Consider the following 4,953-nt stretch of genomic DNA (forward strand, 5'->3'; position numbering starts at 1 on the left):
AAAAAATTATCTTTGGCTGCATTGGGTCTTCATTGCTCTGTGCGGGCTTTCTCTAGTTGCGGCAAGCAGGGTCTACTCTTCGTTGTGGTGCGCGGGCTTCTCATTGCGGTGGCTTCTCTTGTTGTGAAGCACGGGCTCTAGGCACGTGGTCTTCAGTAGTTGTGGCACGTGGGCTCAGTAGTTGTGACGCACGGGCTTTGTTGCTCTGCAGCATGTGGGATCTTCCCGGACCAGGGCTCAAACCCATGTCCCCTGCATTGGTAGGCAGATTCTTAACCACTGTGCCACCAGGGAAGTCCCCCAAGCCTGCACTTTTAACCCCTAACTTCATTTTTTAGACTTATGATCTGTACTATATACTTCAGGTTATTTGTTATAATCAATTAGGTTTTCTATTAATTTTATGTGTGGCAACTTCCTCTCAACGAAATAATAGTTTCCTTGATGACAAAAATGTGGTGGTGGTGTGGATTTGCACCAGAGGAGTTTTGAGAATACGTATCTGCTGTTTTTGCCCAACCAGCTTCCATTTGTTGCTCTTCTGGTAACAGGACCTGGATTTTCCTTGACGAACTCCCCTCACCTCACCCACTGTCACTCCAGATGGTTTGGGTGGAGTTAGCCCAAGATCCAGGGGTGGGAAGGCCTGACACAGGGCTGTGTAATCAATATACTCCAGCTCCTGAACAGCGACTTGCTCAGGAATAAACAAATGACCCAAATCTATCCAATTACAATGAATTAAACTTAGTGCTTTGAGGATGTAAATAGGAGAGCCCACTCCCCTTACCCCCCCTCCACCCCCATTAAAAAGAAACAAAAAGAATGAAGCCAGTACTGAGTGGCGAGTCGGAGAGAAGCTTGATTCCCAATGATATTGTTTGAGCACCTGCATCTAGCCAGCCTCAAACCGTGATCTCCTCTGGCCTTTTTAAGTTAAATGGATCAATCCATTTATTTTGTGCTTAAGCCAGTTTTAGTTGGATTTCTCTTCCCTTTACACCTGAAAGAGCCCTGATTAATATAGTTCTCCATAAATACCTATTGATGGTTGATTGGCTCTGTGGACATGCAACTTGTACCTAACCCAAGAGTGCATCCATTTAGCCTGACTAGAGGCAGAAGGGTGTCTTAAGTGACCTTGCAAAAATCTCACCACGCACCTTCCTCTGCTCTCTCCTTGACTCTGTGTGAGGGCGGGCTCTCCTTTCTCAGGTGGTGGTAATAGTGAGTCAGATGGAGCAGTTGTCGATGCTTGGATATCAATTGGTGAAACTCTAACTGCCTGAAAACCTCTCAGACATGTCCTGAGTGTCTTAATCTCTCAGTAGGCCTTCTCCTCTAAAGGCTTAGGTGGCTGATAATATGTTTGAGCTGTTGATCCTTCCTTTGATCACCCTTATAGGATTATTCTGCAATGAGACGGAACAGCCGAGGAACTGGGGCTGTTATTTGGTTGTCTTGCTTACGATTAGGCCATGTTGCTTCACTCTGGCATTTCAGTTTTCTTTCTCCTCCTTTTGTTGGTGCTGGAATAGAAACCCTTCAGTGGCATTCTCACCAAAGCTTGTGTCTTCCGATTCCTCCAGCTCTCATGAAGTTGTAGAAAGGTCAGAGGAATCCTCAAATAGGAAAATAGGGTTTATCAATTCCTTGCACACCCAAGGCAGTTTCGCCTCATTATCATCTTATTTCAAAACCCTGGTACCTGATCCTTAAGGCAATGTGGGGACAGTCAGGGCAGGTGTTATTCGTTCCAGTTTACAGATGAGGAAAAGAAGGTGCAGAGGGATACAGCTACAGGGCAGCAGATCCATTCCAAGACCAGTGCTCTCATTCTTACAGAATGCCAGGACACTCTGACCACCCAGGTCTTTGCAACAGCAGACAGTCGGTAATACTTGTCATTCTTCAAGACCAGGCTGCAACGGCATCTCTTCTAGGCCGTCTTCACATATGACCCAGCTGGAAAAGATCTCGTCGGAACCTGTAAGGGACTCTACCAGGTATTCCTATGGTTTTGTAACTTTTTACCTTGTAATGTAATCATTTGTGTATATTTTCATCTTCTTTCTGAGAATTTAAGCTCCGTTGTCCCCTCAGCACATAGATAGCAGAGTGTTTGATCTGTGGTAGGTATTCAGGCAATGTGTATTTAGATTGTGAACAAGTAAATAAATGCCTTAATTTTTTTTTTTTTTTGCAGGGGTGGCAGGTGGGAGGGTGGTATATCTGAAGGGACCAGAATTGTTTTCACAGTACCTGGAGGACTGTTCGGTTGAAGAAGGGTTGAATTGGTTCTGTGCCATCCCAAAGGGCAGAAATAAGCCCAGTGGGTAGACATTTCAGGGGAACATAGGATGTCCCTATGTTCAGCTCAATATAGTATTTCCTATAGCCAAACTCTTGCAAGGTTATGGGTCTGTCTTATAAGGTAGTTAATGTTTGTGTCATTAAAAGTATGAAAGCAGGTATTAGATGATGACAAAGATAGTGCAGAGGACATTCCAGCATCTTAGGAGGGACTGGGCTTCTAGGCTCCCTTCCTACTCACACAGTAGTATTCAAGAGATCTTCAACGTGGTTTGCTGTGGAATGCTCTTGGGAGAAAAACTTATACTCAGAAGGTAACTCCGGGCTTCCCTGGTGGTGCAGTGGTTGGGAGTCCGCCTGCTGATGCAGGGGACACGGGTTCGTGGCCCGGTTCGGGAGGATCCCACGTGCCGCGGAGCGGCTGGGCCCGTGAGCCATGGCCGCTGGGCCTGCGCGTCCGGAGCCTGTGCTCTGCAACGGGAGAGGCCGCAACAGTGAGAGGCCCGCGTACCGCAAAAAAAAAAAAAGGTAAGGTAACTCCTCACTCATTTTATATACATGTAGATGGTGGTCACAATGACTAGGAATGTGGGCTTCGGGGTTTAAGTTCTGGCTTTGCTACTTGCTAACATGTGACCTTGGCAAAGGTACTTAACAGCTCTGAATCTCAGTTTCCTGATCTGTAAAATGGTGATGGTAACGATACCCACCTCATTGGGATATTGTGTAGTCATGCATAAAAAAACAGCCTGGCACAGAGAAAGTGCCCAATTATCATTATCGTGATTATTACCACCACTCTCCCTGGCCCGCCATGATCCCTAGCCTGTGAGTGTGTCCTGAACTTCCTGGGAGCTGTGTCCATCCTTCCTCCTGGTAGCATCTCAGGCTTCAGGCAGAAGAGGTCCAGGCAGGGCCCCCAGAAGTCCCAGAGCTTGTGCCTCTGAGCAGTCAGTTGACAGCTGACTGTGAGACTGGGGATCTGCGTCTTTGAGGCCTCCAGCCACTTTCCAAAGCCAACAATGCAAGATAAAAACACAGTATCGTTTCTCTACTCTCTCCTGGGATCCTGGTTGCCATCGCTAATTAAAGGCAGTTTTTCCCTGAATTTCAGAAGTAAAGGGGTCCTTTTTAAAAAATTTATTAATTAATTTTATATTTATTTTTGGCTGCGTTGGGTCTTCGTTTCTGTGTGAGGGCTTTCTCTAGTTGTGGCAAGCGGGGGCAACTCTTCATTGAGGTTGCGCGGGTCCTCTCACTATCGCGGCCTCTCTTGTTGCGGAGCACAGGCTCCAGACGTGCAGGCTCAGTAGTTGTGGCTCACGGGCCCAGTCGCTGCACGGCATGTGGGATCTTCCCAGACCAGGGCTCGAACCCATGTCCCCTGCACTGGCAGGCAGATTCTCAACCACTGTGCCACCAGGGAAGTCCCAAGGGGTCCTTTTTTGTTTTAAAAGCTTTGCATCTAACATTGGGTTCCCAAAAGGCTGATGACAGTTTCTTCAGTTTCCCTCCAAATCCCTGACCTGAATTTCCAGTGCCTGGGTTATTAGTGCATCAACAAAACATGTACTCTGGGATTAGAAAATCCATACTTGTCCTTTGGTCATTTAGAAAGTGGCAAGAGGAGATCTCAAGTCCCCAGCTCATCCTTTGGTTGAGAGCAAAGGTGCTCCCAGAGTAATTTTCTGTCCTGAGTGGTTTGAGATTTAATAAGGGTGGAACAAAATTGGCTTAAAGACTCTCTTATATAATTCTTCTTTTATATAAGCTCCTTGATAAGAAATTGTTACATATGGTAGGTGCTTAATAAATGTTTTATCTACATAATATCATCTCATTTTAAAGAAGAGGAATGAGGTAGTGTTTTCACTTCTGCTTTAAACATAAAGAAACACAGAGGCACAGTAACTCATCCCACCTAGTTAGTAAGGGATAGAGTTGAGACTACAAATCTGGCCCCCCAAACTTGTATAATTTATGGTGAATCATGCTGTATTCTGTTAGGAGGGCTATAGGGGACGACTTATTATTTATATAATAAATTAAGCAAATTAACAAAACAGTTGTAGAAACCTCAGACACGATAACATACACATACAATGAGCTGACATATACATGTTCATGTTTACCACTCAGGCCACCCCTGAGACGTCGATGTTCATATCCTTGATTTATAGGTAGGAAAAAATAGACTCCAGGAAGTGAAGGAGTTTTCTCAAGCTAGCAAAATAGCCCAGAGAAGCAAAGCAGGATGCAAAAACTGCTTCCTAAACCATTGGGTGGTGCATTTTCCATCACATCACAGTTGTAGCCCTCCAACAAATAACTTTTTAAAAATCACCCTCAGAATATACCTTCTTTAACTTTTTCAAAGCACTTTAGGGGATCTTTGTGGAGTCTCTCCATGATCCACCAAGTTTGGCAGAACAGGCTTTCAATACCCTGTTTTAGTAATGACAGGTTTGCCTCATGTCAGACAAGGGGACTGATGGGCAGGTGAGAACCAGCTCTTCTCACTTACGCAAAGCTCAGCTCTGGTTCTCCTCTGCTTCATATTTTGTTTTGCTCAATTTCCCAATCCCTTGAGTCATTAAATTTCTTTTGACCCCTCAGGGTCTCCAGTCTGGTGCTTCCTTG

Source organism: Phocoena phocoena, chromosome 3 (genome assembly GCF_963924675.1).
Source record: "Phocoena phocoena chromosome 3, mPhoPho1.1, whole genome shotgun sequence".
Lineage (NCBI taxonomy): Eukaryota > Metazoa > Chordata > Mammalia > Artiodactyla > Phocoenidae > Phocoena > Phocoena phocoena.